At 39.9% G+C, this 17,832-nt stretch overlaps 1 protein-coding gene across 1 annotated transcript in view; it reads left to right on the top strand.

Annotated features, from left to right (window-relative positions):
• The first annotated feature begins 1,496 nt into the window (after window positions 1-1,496).
• Window positions 1,497-17,832, top strand: part of LOC146687886 (semaphorin-6B-like) — a 36,383-nt gene continuing 20,047 nt past the window's right edge. The window contains exon 1 of the mRNA XM_085438354.1: window positions 1,497-2,090. The gene's annotated coding sequence lies outside the window, so the exon portion shown is untranslated. The remainder of the gene's footprint in view (window positions 2,091-17,832) is intronic.

The following is a 17,832-nucleotide window of genomic DNA, read 5'->3' as shown; positions in this document are numbered from 1 at the left end:
GGTGGAGGGGTTTACAAAGTTCTTCAAAATTTTAACAAAATAATAATACTAGTACTAATGCTAATACTACTACTAATAATAATAGTAATAATAATAATAGTAATAATAATAATAATAATAGAGCATATTTAATCAAATCCGTGAATCTGGGAGATTAAATTAAAATAGCTCGAACAGCAGGTCACAGAAGTAAGGGTTTGGTTTTTTTTTCATATTCACTGGAGACAAAATGTATTTGAAAATGTGCTATTTGTTGGAACAGCAGTGAGGATGAGCCAATGCCACAGTGCAGAAAATACTCAATCAGTAGTAAATATGCTGCATTTAAAATCTTAATTATAAGCCCAGAAGTACTGCAAAAAGCAGCTGTGTCGAGCTTGAAGGTGCTTATTATGCAGCAGAATGGATTTATGTGCGTGTGTGTGTGCACGCTCTATTATTTCAATAACATGGAGTAAAAACAAAACAAAATGAGACCAACTAGATATCAGTTATTTTATTTATTCTTAGTTTTTAGGAAGTCCTAGCTTTCTGAATGCAAAATCTTGTCTTTGTTTACTGCCTCGACAATTATTTGCACCCCCATCCCAAGCTCTCAGATCCACTGCATTCTTAGCACTCACCACTCACACTAATAACCCTCTCAACCCACTCTTCGCATTATGCCCAATTATGTGATGAAGGACTTAAAAACAGAGACCAATGTGGCATAGCAGCCCTTCAAAATTCCTTACTGACTTAGTTTGCATTGATCCAGACATATCTGTGTATATGCATATGTAAAACTATTTGTATAACTATGTGGTGGGAAACAGGGTGGACAACCAATGTCCTGATACCTACATGTGATGAAATGCATATGTCTGTAGGTAATATGAGACAGAGAACTATAAAAGAGAGATAAATGTAATAATACAATACCTCAAATAAGGTTAGTAAAAGAACATGGCAGGAAAAAGAAAAAGAAATAATATAAATACAGTATGCTAAACTAACCTTATAATGAATTTGAGAGCAAGGATATTTTTATTAATTATTTTATATATCTGATTAACACTTTTTGCTTGTTTGTGTGTTTGTTTGTTTGAGTTTGCTTTTATGCAATGAATAACAGATATATATCCATATATTTTCATGTCTTTTTGCTGATGTCGTTTACAATTAAAACAAGTGTTATTTGGTGATATTTTGGTATAGATCCGGCCCTACATCTGTCTACTTATTATTTCACCATTTTAGTAGAGGTGCATGTCTTTGTCTTTAAACCCTCTTTGTATTCATTAAGGTGAAGGCGTCTGCCAGTTATGTATTTAGTCATAAGCTTTATTCGGGTATTTTTATTATTTGGCAAAATATTGTTAATGTGCTAGTTCACTCTGCAGCTTTATGTTTATGTTCTGTAACTCACAACATGCAGTACGTATAGACCTGTATGTGTTTGTGCGCGCGCGCGCGCGTGTGTGTGTGTGTGAGAGAGAGAGAGAGAGAGAGAGAGGTCCTCCATTCATCATTGATCCACTGCAGGACTGTGTTTCATGGGGGTGTGAATTATGGGCCCCTGTTGTCACTGTGCCTGCTCTGCGTTGGACGTTTCACCTCGCCACTGTAAATTTAAAAAGGGGATTAGATTTTGCTGACAACTGATTTCAAAGCCGCAGCTCGACCAAGTGCAGAAAACTGCACGGTACCTCTTGAAAGAAGACTTCATACTGCCCCGCAATTGCAGGATTTGGGGAATTTGCAAGGATCGGAACAAACCTAACGGGACGCAAAACGCATTCGAGATCACAGAAACCTCAGTAGATTTTACGCAATTACACTACGGACTCTTTTCCTTCAGGGAGGAGAAAAAAAACCAAACGTTTAGTTGACTGGGCGTTTTGGACGCGCAGTGATGCTACGGCGACGCACAACAGAGGGAAGGGACAGGTGAGGTGCGGCTGAGGAGCGCAATTTTAGAGAGGCTTTGAATACCCCCGAGCTGTGCTACCCAACCCCGGTTTCATCATAGAAAAGAAGAAGATCGACCGGCGAGGGCGAGTTGGCGATTGGCACCTGCCTCACCCTCCAATACCTGGCCATCTGGCGCGGTGAGTATGCCAAATGATGGTGGGGTTTGGAGATGGATAGATGAACAGATGCTTTGAGGGAAACGGAGGGTGGTTGGGGTGAACAGGTAGTGTATAAGTGTGCAATTTTATTACTGCCACTAAACGCCATGCTGCATTATTACAGTCCTCCGGCTTGGATGTGGTACCGTCTGGACCTTTGTGGGCACGAGCTGCTCTTTGTGTCTGCTGTGCAAGTTTGGTGTTATTTGCGTATGACGTGCAAATCTTCATCATTTTGCTTTCACGTGTTGCATATGGTTTTGAAATGCTTATTCTTTATAGGCTTGAGTGATGTCTCAGCAAAATAACTAAATATTTAAATAAATAAAGACTCACAATGCACATTACCATGTAACATTAAAACGACGGATACGGCTTAATTAACATTTTCATTTGGATTGGATCATAGGTCGTGATTTGTGCCCATTGCTCCCCGGTGACATATTTTACTGCCCCTCTGTGTACATTTATGATGGTTTTCTTTAGTGTTTGCAAGTGTTTTTTTTTTTTATTTCTTTAACAAGAGAAAAGGTCAGATGTGATCATTTAGAAGCCATAAAGTCGATTGATTATGTCATTACTCACTTGTGTGGTTACAGGGTGAATGCGCAAAGAAAACAGTTGATAAATGAAATGAAATTGAAGAAATGGAAAATTGTTGTGAATTTACACATAGACACATGTGCCTCAATATTTTCATCGCATAGGTTCAGTCACAGAGTGACACAAACTGAAGTCACTTTATGTCGTTTCTCCTAAATGTGCCTTTTACAGTTACAAGAACTGACACCCGAATAGTCCATAACCAGCCTGCGCACTCACAACCTCTATAGCCAAAGTTAAGTGCTCAGTCACCGCTGTCCCAGCTTCTACTGAAGTGATTTAACAGTTACATGTAGTTCACTGTTTACAACTTCACCCTTCATACTAAAAGCTATCAAGTTCCACAGAAGGACTATTACAGCTTCCAGCTGCTGTAATTTGTGTTTGTTTTTCTGTGCGAGCTGAAAGGCAAAAAGAGATGGTTGGTGACAGACAGAAAAAGACAGACAGGCTAACAATGCAAAGGATGAAGCAGTCCTGGCATAAACTACAGGGGGGGTAAAAAAAACACAGAAAAAGAAATGATGGAGCAGAAAGCACAAGTGTTGAGGGAGAGGGGCTGCAGACAGCACTTGGAGCGGGTGTGAATGGTTTCCCTGTTATCCCTGCTGCCCACACAGACATCCACACAGCAGCCGTGCGAGCAGGTGCTAACCCCACCACACAGCAACCGCAGGGAACAACAGGTGCAGCCACTCTTTCCTTCAGCCTTCCTTTGGAAATCCATCTAACACCTACCCATCAAAAACATACAGCTACACCAAACCTTTCTAACATCCCCACCCCAAAGCCCACAGCCCATACTGAAGGGAACCAAATGGATACTTCAGTGTACATTTAGGAAAATAGCAGAGGATGGCCAGGAATGAGGAATTTAATTATAAAATCTATTATGCCATAAGCAAAAGTGAAACTACTTGAATTGATAAAGCAAAGCGAGCTGCAGGTAAACACAATGTAGAAAGCTTCAGGTTGAGATAGCTTCCCATAGGGACATTTAATGAACTCTATTGATCACATAGGACTCTATTCAATCACATATGCTAAGCCACAAACGGAGAAATTCAGTCTTGGAGGGAAAAAACAGAGAAAGAGATTGGATTCCAGAGTAATACAGCCCAACACAAAGAGAGTAAATCAAAGGCAGATTACTGTGATGGGGTTGTTAAGTACCACATTTCTAAAAATGTGTAGAATGACAGTCTCAGATCCTGTGTGTTAAGCAGAGTGAGATGAAACAGACAGAAGATGTTGGAAGGAAAGAGATGTTACCTAACAGCTTCTCTGTTCCTATTGCCAAGAGAATACGTCAAGCAATTGGCGACAAATTGCTCCTCTTTACCTCTGGTACACAGAAAGGAACAGTCAGACACCCCTGGTTTAACACTGGGAGGCTGCAAGCTGCTGCAAAACCAGTCGCTTTCTTATCAGATTTACTTGTTTCTTTATTTGCCAGCCCCGAAGATCTTTTATACTCAATAAACTCGGTTGGGTGAGCAGATTTTTGTGAAATAAGTTAATGCTTTCTGGGGGGTTTTTGTTTGTTTTTTGTCCTTTTCTAATTTTCTCATTACATTTAACCCGTAAGTTGCTCACTGTAGATTGCCTTGTTCTCACACAGCCTGGACATGCCTACCACCCACTCAAGTAATGGTAACATACGCTCTTACAGTGTTTGGATGAACTTTACTTTCCAGACTTGATGAATGAACTCCCACCTGCCCTAACAGTAATTTCTGTGTCAAAGCGGAGACAGGATTATCCACTAATCTGATTGTAAAACAAAACAAAGCTGCGTCTAGTATCAAGAGATTTGAAGAAATGCTTATTTTCCTCAAAAGGAGCCAGCATATTACGAGGCTCCAGTTTCATACAGGGAGCCATATTTATCGGGTGGCAGGGTTTGGTGGGATTCTTCAGAACAAAATTGACACTTCAAAGGGGCGATGGAGTTCTCAGACCTCGGGGCAATGAAATCAGAAGAGTTTAAGCAGGCAGGCATCTGCTGGGTGACCTATTCCCGCTGGGCCCTCGGTGCATGGACCTCAGGGAGTCATTCTGCAGGATTAAAGGGGGCCAGAGGGTCAGGAGTCATGCAGGCGTGCTTTCTTTCCTTGGCAGAACTTTGTTCCCTATGCTGAGATAGGTGTTTAAAATATACTCCTTTACGCAAAGCTTCTCTGTGTTGATGTGAGAGGCTTTCAGGAGTTTTACTGCCCCCCCCCCCAGCAAGCCCCTCCAGATGTTTTAGACGGAAAGAAGCAAGATAGCAAGTACCCCTGCAAACAGAGGAGCGTTACCTGTGGAAAACTGCTGTAAATTGTCCACAACACCATAAAGTGCACACTGCAAGATAAATGATGTTCAGGTGGCCAAGGTGGCTGAAGCATGTGGATTTAGTTGTTGCATCAGCCACATGCGCCGTGTAATAATACCGTGCAGTTATTTCCATGTTAAAATCCCTTCAGAGTGGCCATACATCTTCAGTTTTATGACTCTTCTTTCAGTGATTCCTCCCTGAGGGTGCTGCTCTTTTTATGTATGCCTGTGCACATTCTTCACACGCTATAAAGGCCTCGCATGCAGGGATGGATCATACTATTATGAAATGTAATCAGCTGCCAAATACAAGCTACCTGCAAGCTTTTGAAATAGTAAATGACATCAAACATAATCTGAGTAGTTTTGGATAACTTGATACATGAGCATGTTAGATTACTCAAATACATGTGTTCTTATTGTATTGTTCTATCCACTGTCTTACCTCATCAGCACCTCCCATTACTCCCTCACCCAGAGGTGAGTAGTGGGAAGGTGTACGCACATATTTCATGTGCGCGTACTACACGTGCGTGTGTCGCACATGAGCTTGAAAAAAGGAAGTATGTCTCGCAAATCAACCCTCTCCTTTGCACGTAACTCGTATTCCCGTTTAAGTGGCTAGAAATTGGGTTTGGAGCGTTATCACAGCTGTTTCAACTCAGACAGATAGAGACCGCCTAATCTCCTTCATTCTGTGATCTCATTTACATCGCAAAATTGCAAAAGGGAGAAAATGACCATCCACTCCATGCTTTCACTGAAGCACTCGCACACATCTACGCGCGCACACAAACAAGATAAGCAAATAACCAGTAACCTTTTCTCAAATGCCACCACTAAGGCACTTGACTTTTTACTTCTCTGCACAAAATGAATGGGGCTTTATATATATATATATATTTCTTGGGAGCTTGGTCTATCTTCTCATATTTTGCTGCTTTTGTTGTCCAACACATTCAGTGAGCACCTATGCCAAAAAGCAAGCTTTAGTTATGGCAGCTTAGCCGGAGGGATTTGGAGGACTTTTTTTTTTTTTTATTGGGAGATAAAAGCATTGGAGTCCTTTGTCTTTCCAGCTACTTGAGACTGTTTTGTGGCCTGGTGAAGCTTTGTTGTGGCTAATCTTTCTCTCCCCTCTCTGTCCTCGCCTGCACCCATCCCATCTTCGCGGCAAACACAACTTTTCTCTTTTAATTATGGCTTTTCTTCTGGGGACCCAGTCACAACTGAACGGAGAGGAGCAAAGCATAGCAGAAACACAATTATACCTGCGAGGAGGAGAGAACTTTCTACAGGGGAGGTGTCAGTGTATGGGTGTTTATACGCTGCTGCTGCTGCTGCTGCTGCTGCTGCTGCTGCTGTGGGAGTGTGTGTCTGTGCAAGCATGCATCATGTACATGTGTACAAGCAGATTCTTTGGCATTTTTGATATCTGCAGTGAGAAGACCACCTATTGTGGGCTATGATCCTCTTAGCAGGCCTCTGCCAAAAGAGCTATATTTACTGCTGCCGGTGATCACAGCACACAAAGAACAGCATGTCATGAAAATGAGCTACCTTTCAGCCCCTTCTACACCGGCATAAGAGAAGCCACTAACAGAGTGTGAGATGTATGGTAATGGATGCCGCGCAGGGACATTAGCACAGCCTATTTAGCATAGTCTTTGTTGAGGTAGAAAAATGAATAGGCAGGTGGATGACGAGTGCTGGTCAGTGAAAAACACAAGGTAAAAAAAGAAAGAAAAAATACAACAAATGCAACGATTATTTTTGGCTGCAAAATCCACAGTTTATTTTTGTCAAACGAGAACCAGTTACCAAGCAGATTTCTTTCCTTGTAATGAATGTTAAAAAATAACGAGGCTTTGCTTCAGAAATTGATAAGAAGGGAGTAAAAAAAAAGATTCTGCCTGGAGACAGATGTCATGGACACCATTAAGACTGTGTGACTAAACAGGATAATGACTGTATAAAACCAGGTCAAATTCATAGGCGAAAAACCCCTGTCGCTGTTGTGTAATTAGACTGCATCTTCACTGGCGTCGTACGCACAGGGGTGTGCGTGCGCTTGACTCTGTGCTCATAGTGTGTGTCTGAGTGTGTGCACTGCATACTCATGTGCCTGCCTCCAGCTCGGAGCTGTGCAGTGAATGTATATGTGCTTACTGCAGTCAAACTCTGGTTAGCAACGTTTGCCCTTGCTGCAGCTTTGTACAGCACGGTAAATGTTTTCTGTGCGTGCAAGTCTATGTGTGTGTCTGTCTGCGTGTGTGCGTGTGCTATTTCAGACGTTTTCATATGCATTTCTATCCCACAGTAGCAATAAAAAGTACATACATTTGCCTGTTTTTTAGCCCACAAATTGTTGTTATTTGCATGTTTAGATGCATCCTCTCTACTTTTCTGCACAAATCTGCCTGTCACCCAGACACTGATAGCTCCCTGCATGCTGTGTGTCTGTCACTACCAGCAATTTAGCTTTAGGCAAAGGGCCTGTTGGAGAAGATGTCTGAGGGGAGATGAAACCCTCTCTGGCTAGACTCCAGCTCTGTCCATCCTATTTTAATTACCTATGGCACTCACCCAGGGGAACATCACTTCCTCTCTGTGTCTTCTCCACCCTTTTCCTCATCTCCCTTCTGTCTCTTTTTTCTTTTTTTGCTAGCACCGTCTCTTTTCATCTCCTTGAGCCTCATTATCTCTTTCGCAGTTTTTACCTTTTTCCGCTTTCACCCATAAACTAACAGCACACAGCTGCGTCAGAGCTATACGCAGAGGTAACCTTTGCATTAGCATATAAATGACCCTATAGATTGAATAGTATTTTAGGATATTTAACAGCAGGAGACAGATTCCTTTAACTCTGATTAGACCCGTTCTAAGGAGACAAGCAGCCACTTGAGGGAATATCGCCTCCACCTCAATAAAGATAAAGACCGCGACACTTCCACTTCTGAGGAGCGCGTGACTGTGTCCGTCATAGACATTTGCTCTGTCCTGTCATTGAATATGAGCGCATGTAAACACATCAAATATCTGTGTTTTAATTTAGCTTCTTCCCAACCTGCTTCCTTTGACACCATGTAGTCTAGCCACCTGTTTTGAGAGATTTTCACATTAACCATTCTGAACTTGCGTCACAGACCCAGTCCCGGATTTACAACAAAGACACATGTCATTCATAAAATCCGAGTTATCTATAGAGCAATGTGTGGGAATTTACCCAATGAGCCATGTCAAATTAACATTTTAGGGATCCATGCTCATTTACTTTCCTTCTGGGATTAAAAGACAAGTTCATTTAGCTAAATACCAAACCCGAAAGCAGGTGAAACTTAGCTCTGTCAAAAAATTGAAAGAAAAATCCCATATTACACCTTATAACCGAAGTGTAAAAACATTCATTCACACTTTTACAGGAAGTTTTTAAAGACTTCTCCATGAAGCTCCCAGCCATAGAAAGAGTCTTGTACATAACACATGTAAAACAGTGATAAAACACCTTGTTTTTGCTTTTTCCAGTCTCTGCAAAGAGCTAACTTTCAGCTCTTTACATTTAATTTCCAGAGCAGAAAAGAGGAAACAAAATGTTGAACTGCCCATTAACAGAGATGGCATCCTCAACGTGTACGATAAAGACAGGAGCTGTAACCCACCTTCAGAGTCTTTGGATCTTGGAGCGATGACTCCAAGAATTCTCAGCTTCTCTTTTGAAATATAAAGCTCATGTTGATTCTGTTTTTAGTGTCGAAACAGATTTGTGCATGAAGGCTACCACATCACAGTTTGATCTAACTATTTAACTGGTATCACTCTATTAATGGACAAAATTAAAATTCATCATGACAAACACCCTGGTCAGCTACAAACACAGCTCATCACATTTTGCCTGAATTGAGTCTACTGTACAGTAGCAGCACATACCAAAGAAGGATTCTGGATTTTTTTCACTATTTTTTACCCTTCCAGTGCACCCTTTTCATTTTCAGCTCATATCTGATTGAATCCTATTAATGAAACGATACTGATTGTAGCGCGGAAAACTGAAGTCTGAAGGTGACCCACTTCTCCCATTTTAGCCCGTGTCTGTGTTTCTACCCTTAGGCCATCTTGCTTTATTCCGGGCTTTAACCTGCATACTGTCCTCAAGGAGCAAGTGTGTTACAAATGAGAACAAGGTCTAAAGGATTCTCTCTCAGCTGAGTCTTTAATACTGCCATAGCCAGCATGAAAACTCTACAGTCCAGTTATCCTTGTAAGTATATTGTATATCGCATATTAGTAAAAGTCAGTCTGTCATAATAATACAGCAGAGGAGGTCTCAGAAGCTCACTGGGGAAAAGCTTTGAAAGCACTACACATAGTTCTTTAAGGCCAAAATTGTGGACTCAGAGTTTAAACTATGTCCAGCATATATATATATATATATATATATATATATATATATATATATATATATATATATATATAAATTTAGAGACCAAATTGCTTGTCTCCCATCCCCCTCCATGCGGGGACCCACACCTCCTTACATCTGTGTCCATGTACACGACTGCGCGTGTACTTATGTTCCTGCTTAAGTGTGTACGCATCAGTGTGTGTTGTTTGTTTGACTGCGCACACATATGTGGGTAATGTATGAGTTAGAGGACAGACCCGCCCTCCTCACGTTTACATCTACTGCAATAAAACATCTCTCCCTAGCTTTGCTATTGGTTGCTACGGTAACAAAGGCACAGAGTGGAGTGGTTGCCGCAGCCAAACAGTGAGCGAGAGACTGAGAGGAAAAAAAAAAAAGATTCTGCCTGTAAGACCTAATCACAACAACAGATTCGGTGCATCGCACCATAAAACACAGCTTGGTAACAGTCATGAGTAAAATGTCAACACCATGAAAAGATAGGTTTGGATTTTATTCATCCATAATATCTTTATATATATGTGTGTCTGTGTGTCTGTGTGTGTGTGTGTCTGTGTGTGTGTCAAAGGATTAATTAATGGCTGTAGTGTAGCTGGGTGCAGCACAGGTCATAGCATTGAGTTGATGTCTGCCTGTATATGTAGATGTGTGGGTGTGCGTTGGCGGCCTCGTGTGCCTGGGTGGGGGGGCTAGAGGGTGTTGCTCAGGCTTTGCTCATGGCCAAAGCTCATCAGTGTGAATAGGGATGGTGCTCTTTACTCCCTATTTAGCAGGATGAGAGTGTATTGATCTCACTCGGTAGCTTTAATAGCTGAGATGTCATGCAAATATGAGCATGTGCAGCGTGTATTCAAGGCCAATGAGGCATTTAGGGACAGGATCATTGGTAAATATTGAATAGTTGATCCTCGAACTAGATGTCCTTCACGTAGCTTGTTGACATACTGGAGGTTGTATAGAAGTCCCCAGCATGCTGCTCACCCCCTCTGGTTCCTGTCAGATCAGCTGTGGCAGGCGAGACCTCAGAGAAGAAGACTCACTGTCAAATGAAGCTCAGTCACAAGTGACGAGTACCAAACATATGGTCAAACTGATAAGAAGTGAAAGCCGGTGTGTGCGCTCCTTTAGATGACCCGCTGATTTGCTAATTATGTGGGTGTTAGCAGGTGATTTGCTAATGAGCTGCCTGATGAGGCTAGATTGCACCGTGCGGCTGTCGTCGTCATTACATGCGTCCCATGATACGAGTGTCAGTGTCACACCATTTAATCCTATCACACCAACATGATCTGACACAAATAGCATAACATCCTTTCTTCTGCTCCACTTGCTCACCTCTCCTCTCCTGATTTCCTGATACTCATCCTGTCACCAGTCTGGTTTTTATAGCTTGATGAGCTGGAAGGCAGTCGCAAGTGGCATCGCTCTTCCTCCCTTTTTGTCTTTCATCTTTCACTTCTTTATTCAGGATTTTGGCTCAGCTGGGAAAACTCAGAGCCCTTGATAATCAAAGAGTTGCCCCAAACCTCTTTTTTTTATAACTCAGATCATTAAAAAAACAGTACCTTTGTCTTTGCACTGGATAGCGGCAAAGGTTTAATAAGTTGGCTTGGCCCAGATCGTATTGCTTATCTTATGGATCAATAACCGTAATCAATACACTCTCTAATGAGCAGGCTTAATTAATCTTTTACCAGAGGGTTTTAGTATGTTTGGGAGTGTGTGTTTTTAGCCTTTACAGGCTTTCAGAACAATCATTATATAGAACACCTTTATGCAGCACAAGATTTTTGTGCAAGTTAAAATTATTTTGGTTTTTGCCTTCAGAGCTGCTTTAATTCTTCATGGCAGTGATTCAACAAGGTGCTGGAAACATTCCTGGGAGATTTTAGTCCATATTGACATGATTATATTAACACACAATGGCTGCAGATCTGTAAGCTGCACATAAATGATATGACTCTACCATTCCACCACACCGCAAAGCTGCTCTATTGGATTGAGATCTGGTGACTGTGGAGGACATTTGAGTGCAATGAACTTATTGTCATGTTCAAGAAACCAGTTTGAGAGGATCTGAGCTTTGTGACAGAGTATGTTAGCCTGCTGGAAGCAGCCATAAGATGATGGATACACAATGGTTATAAAGAGATGGAGTCAAGGGAATATCCTTCAAACCAGAACACAACTACCAGAAGCCTGAGTCGTTAATATAAGGCAGGATGGATCCATGCATTTGCGTTGTTGTACCATTAGAATGATGCAGCCAAAATCTTCTTCTGTCCAATTTTGTTTTAGCTGTTTTACCTTAGTTTCCTGTTCTTAGCTGACAGGAGTGGGTCCAAGTGTGGTCTTCTGCTGCTGCAGCCCATCTGCTTCAAGGTGTTCAGAGAGGCTCCTCTGCATACTTTGGCTGAAATGAATATTTGTTTGACTTACTGTTTCCTTCTCATCAGTTCAAAGCAGTCTGGCCATTCTCCTCTAACATAAACAAGCCATTTGAACTGCAGCTCACGTCATGTTTTCTCTGTTTTGGCGTATTCTCTGTAAACACTAGAGATGGTTGTGTGGGAAAATCCCAGTAGATCAGCAGTTTCTGAAATACCCAGGCTATCCGTCTGGCACCAACAACCGCATTCATCATTAAACATGTCTAAGACAAAAGATATGATCATTGATTTTAGAAAATGTATTCATACACAAGAGGTCATGTCCATTAAGGATCGGACAGTGGAGCATCTTCAGTCTCATAAATGTCTTGAAATAATTATTGATTAAAAGCTGAACTTAGAAGCAACTGTGAGGCAAAAAAAAAGGTATTGGTGTCTAAAATGCTCGCATTTCCATAGTGATAAAACCAGGATGATTTTATTTGATCATGCTTTGATTGAATCTTTTCGTATCCTTTTTCTCTGTGTCATGGTTTGGAAACATATCTGTAAAGAACAGAAACTCACCCAGTCACATTGTTAAATGGTCTTATAGGCTGATATTTTAAAGGCGCCACAGCTGAACCAACATCGCCGTACACCAGAGAGATACGGGGTTTAGCTGGTTTGATTTTACTTGATGACTCACATTGCTTAGTAGTCTTAGTTTTTATTATAGATGTAACTATTGTTTTCACCTCTCGATCATCAATTGTCCGCTTGAATCATCAGTTTATTTATGTATCTGTTTATTGCTGAACTGTTAACTTTTCTGCACAAACCTGTTCTTAGATGTCACTGAGCTGATCTGTCATGGCACCCCCTGGCAATTGCAGAAGTAGCCCCTGGGGTATTTTTTTTACCCCACTGGGAATCACTACTGCTGGTGTATTTGAAAGGAAAAAGCTCCTGTGGTTCAGAAATATAAGATCATTGTCGATGGGGCTTTCAGATTTGTAATACTATTAAAAGTATTCAAATGTGTTTGTCAATTCTTTATGCAAAAGATATTTTGACGCGCGTAGTTATTTGTTTCATTTTGTATTTCTTGAACGCAAATCCAGTTGAACTTTTGATGTAAACAGGAATCATAACCACATAAAGCAAACACCACTAGAGTAGTTCAAGTTTGTATTTGTTTTTATTTTTGGATATTTAGCAACATCTAACACTTGAGAGTGGTTACTGCTTCCTGTTCGTAATGAGCTCATAAATATACAAAAACCTATAAGTGAATTTATTCACAGCGAAAAAAACATGACGATTCTCAAGCAGGCTCAGAGTGAAACAAAGCGTGTCCTTTCAGTGATATATATTACGATTTATGCACGTCTATTTAGAAACGCAGTGTAAGTCACCAAACTTAAGATAAACAGAAGGAGCACAATTGTTTAGCGGCAGTGTGTTCAGGCGTATGATAGCTAATCTCACTGGAACACACACTTCATTTAATTCCATCTATCCATCTTTCAAATCCACGGACAACAACAGAATTTCATCGTAGACTTAAGCATCACGTGTGGACCCTCCTCGTGTTGTGGTCATAATGAAACGAGGCTGACCCTAAACCTGACTCCATCTGTTTTAGTCTAGGGTATCCCAAAGGAGTTTCAGATGAAACAAACCCTCCACTCCCCCTCAGGCCTCATCCAATGCATCTGATGAGCAGCAGGCTTAGAGATGTCAAACCTACAATCTCTGGGTTAGAATTACATTTGAAGTGGCCCCAGAGTATAGCCTCTAGCCCACATCAGCTCACAGATGTCTTCAAACAGCATGTCTCTCAATCTTACACAAAGTCTGAAGTACTGGCAACACAGGTTACTGTGTACTTAAGTATGTACGAATATATGTGCCCTACATCTGTGCGCCTCAAATAGCAGTTGTCATCTCCTTAGAAACGAACACATTTACCTCTCAAACTGGTTTTCTATCACCGAAAACAACTGTAGGAGGTTTTTTTTAAGTGGGTACAGACTAGATGAGAGGTAGAGAAACGAAGGGAGGTGGTGTGCAATGGAGGAAGAGAGATGGAGGAAGAAAGGAAATAAGCGGCTCGGGGTTGGGGAAACATGGAACATGGTATTCGGGTTGATTTGATGGGAGCAGCATTGATATTGCTCAGATCTCTTCTTCCGTTTCCAACCTCTCTTTTCATTTACATTGTGTCATTCTTCACATTTCCCAGTATTACAGCAGCTCTGTTAGAAACCCAAGACAAAGCCCAAGTACTCCGCCCTTTATGCTCTCCCCAGTTTGTCTTTTTTCTTCTCTCCTCGTTATATCGCCTCTCCTCTTTCAAAGTATTTTCCACATCAAAGACAATTTGTGCTACCTCGCAGGCGGCTACAGCTGCACTGTTCCAAAAAATAGTAATGTCAAAGTATCTTACTGTATATTTTACAGTTTTGTACTGTCTTTCTAGAATATCATTACATTTACATAAGTAGACTGTGATTTTACATGTCAAAGGTAAAATAACATAACATCACTGTAAATATAGTAAAACACAATTTACTTGTTTTTTAAATATATTTTTTTGTACATGTGCATATTTAGATTGTAAAAATACATTCAGAAATGTATCATAATCTCACAAATATTTGTCTGTTATGTGAGAGAATGATCTGTTAAATTTAAATGTAATACTATGGAAAAGTATATAAAATGATTGAAAATTAATGAGAATAATCAATAATTAAAGGAGTATTTGAATTATAATTTTGCTGAAAATTTCATGTCATCTAGGTCTGACTCAATAATTCAGAGGTAACAAGTGAAAATATAATTAATAGGAATAAAAACAAAAAAACCCCATATAAAACATTGCACGGCCACGTTGTGCTAATTATATATTTTAAAAAATAAATGTAAAGGTAGGAATTGCAATTAATATAAATCTCGAAGTATTCACAACATTCCTGAACAGAAATAGGTCTCTGCACCTGGGGTGTGGCCATGAAAACAATGTGACGTTGGGAGACATAATAACATGACGCTAAGCATCGGCCAATGAATGTGAACTAACAACCACAAGTTTGCGGGTATGGCTGCACTGTAGGAAAAAATCCTAATATAAAAGTATTTTACTGCATTTTACAGTTTTGTTCTGTTCTTCGAGAATATCATTAACGTTACGTAAATAGACTGTGATAGACATTTCAAATGTAAATGAACGTTAAATCACTGTAATGTAATAAAACATAATTTTCATGATTATTAAATGTATCTGTCTGTACACATGCATATTTAGATTGTTAAAATACATTCACAAATGCATCATGATTTCACAAATATCTGTCCGTTATTTGAAAGATCAAACTGTTGAATTCAAATGTAATGCTATGGAAAAGCATATAACATGATTCCTATAACCACCACAACCACCAGCACTTTATATAGCCTCTGTAGAATTATCCACATATCTCACTTATCTTAACTGCACTACTGTACAGCTCTGTAATAATCATTCTGTACATACGATAATTTTTAACCCTACAACTGTTTACAACTTGCACAGTTCCCATTTCTGTATAGCTGTATATCTCAGATTCTGTAAATTTATTTATTTCATATTCTGTATAGTTTTTCATATTTATATCCTGTTCATAGCCTGTACATAGCTTGTACTCACTACAGCCTGTACATACCTATAGTTATAGAATATTCACAACATACTTCATACCGTGTACATTATAACATACCATAATAGACCCATTTCTGTAATATATTTACATATCTATATTATTGCTAATATTTATTGTAATATATCTATATCACTAAAGCAATTCTGGATGGATGCAAACTGCATTTCGTTGCCCTGTGCATGTGCATGTGCAATGACAATAAAGTTGAATTCTATTCTATTCTATTCTATTCTATTCTATAAGCTTGTGTTACATCTAGTGTTTTCTTTGCAAGCTCCTTTGTCTAGTGTTGGTCAAGTTACTTGAAAAAAGTAATCAGTAACTAGTTACTGATTACTTCCCCAAAAAGTAATCCCGTTACTTTACTGATTACTTATTTTCAAAAGTAATTAATTACTTAGTTACTTTTTAAAAACACGATTTACAACCCGAATAGGTGATAAAGCGATAGATCTTTCAGCCCAATTCTACTTTTTCTACATAATCCATCATACAAAATGTAATCAAATGGAAAGATCCCTCTTTAAAACTTGTTTTATTAGTTTTAATCTTTTAACTTTATGCATCAAGCAAAAATTTTATTATATGCAACATTCTCTGACTGGAAGAAATTTGTTTAATATTTAAACCTATTTTCTGCACATTCCAGCACTTTTTTTTTTTTTTTTTTTTGTGGGTGTTTACACTCACTCTTTCAAATAGATGCAAGTAAAACACAGCAGAAAATAAATAAAGTCAAAGACTAGCGGCCCTGTTGCTCTATTTTCACCTGTAAAGCAGGAGTGGGGTAGGCGGAGGTTTGCTCTGGTGCAGATGTGCCGCTGCGGTCAGTGGAAGAATCTGCGAGTTTCTCTGTGAGTTTCCCATTACGTCATAGCGCACTAGGTGCTTGCTTGGAAGTTTAGGGGGGGTTTTTTCGCTGTAAGAACGGACACTAATGTTTTTGTCACTTTTTATGGAATCAAACTCAAAGTAAGGTCAGTACTTCCACGCTTTAAACGCTGCACGCTCATACTCTCTCCCGCACTCGATATATGATGCACTGTTGATCTGCAGACAGCTGTTGTCACGAACGTCACTGTCATGAGACATTCTCACAAAAAAAAATCACGGTTTTAGTAACGCAGTAACGCAGCGTTCCTACAGGAAAGTAACGGTAATCTAATGACCGTTTTTGCAATAGTAATCCCTTACTTTACTCGTTACTTGAAAAAAGTAATCGGATGCCCATCTCTGGTTACATCACATAAGTATTATTATCATTGCTATTTAGGGCGATCTTGGCTCAAGAGTTGGCAGTTCGCCTTGTGATCAGAGGGTTGCCGGTTCGAGCCCCGGCTCGGACACTCTCGGTATTGTGTCCGTGTCTTCAGCTACTAGTGATGGCCAGAGGGGCCGATGGTGCGATATGGCAGCCTCACCTTTGTCAGTCTGTCCCAGGGCATGCAATCGATTGTTAACCAACTGTTAACTGCATATTTAAGTATTACGATTCATATTGCCACATTCACCTTGTTTATCGTTAATTTCATTGTTTGATCACGTTAAAATGTTTCTAATTTAACGTTTAAAAGCACTTGGAAAAGGCAGAATCCCATGTAAAATTAGCGCAACAAACTGTATTGTCATTACTGGAAATAACAGTATTTTTATGAGGAAGTTATTTTCTGTTATTTTAAGGTAGTATGTTGGTGCCCAAGCTGCCGGAATATTACCGTTTTTTTAAGATGTTTTTTTTAACAGTGTGAGCCATAGACATTTTGAGTAAAGGCGTACTAATAAAGCTTTTGAATTCAAACATGTGCTGGATGGTTTGGCTACCACATTTTATCCCTAACATTTTATGTGCAGCAGTATTGTTCCACTGTCTCTGCAAGAGTTTGAACTCTTTGTTGTAACCCACCCTTCAGGCTGTATAAATTCCAGTGTGTCTGTTGGTCCATTGTTGCCATTCAAATTAAAATATCCAAGTATTTAATGGAAATTAAACTTTAAGCAGTCATTTCTGGACCCAAAGGGATGAATGCTAACAATTTTAGTGATCTCCTGATGCTACCTCGGGTGCCGGGAGGTTAGCATTTACTGGTATGGTTGCATGTGAAATCTCTCAATAATAATAAATGAATTGTCCTGAAATCTGATTAGAGACATCCACATTACTCTGAAGTGGGTCTTAAGTGGGCCAGACCAGTAAAACCATAGCACGATAAACAATTTAATTCTTAATATTCCTCTTTCCCTTTAGTACCTTAAGTCCTGGTCTGTTCTGAAGACGCTCACATTTAATGAACCAACTGGTT

Source organism: Copadichromis virginalis, linkage group LG18 (genome assembly GCF_057382275.1).
Source record: "Copadichromis virginalis isolate Kocher_CV1m ecotype Utaka linkage group LG18, C_Virginalis_male_GT1.1, whole genome shotgun sequence".
Classification (NCBI taxonomy): domain Eukaryota; kingdom Metazoa; phylum Chordata; class Actinopteri; order Cichliformes; family Cichlidae; genus Copadichromis; species Copadichromis virginalis.
The sequence above is the reverse complement of the archived record's forward strand: the minus strand, read 5'-3'. Positions and strand labels throughout refer to the sequence as shown.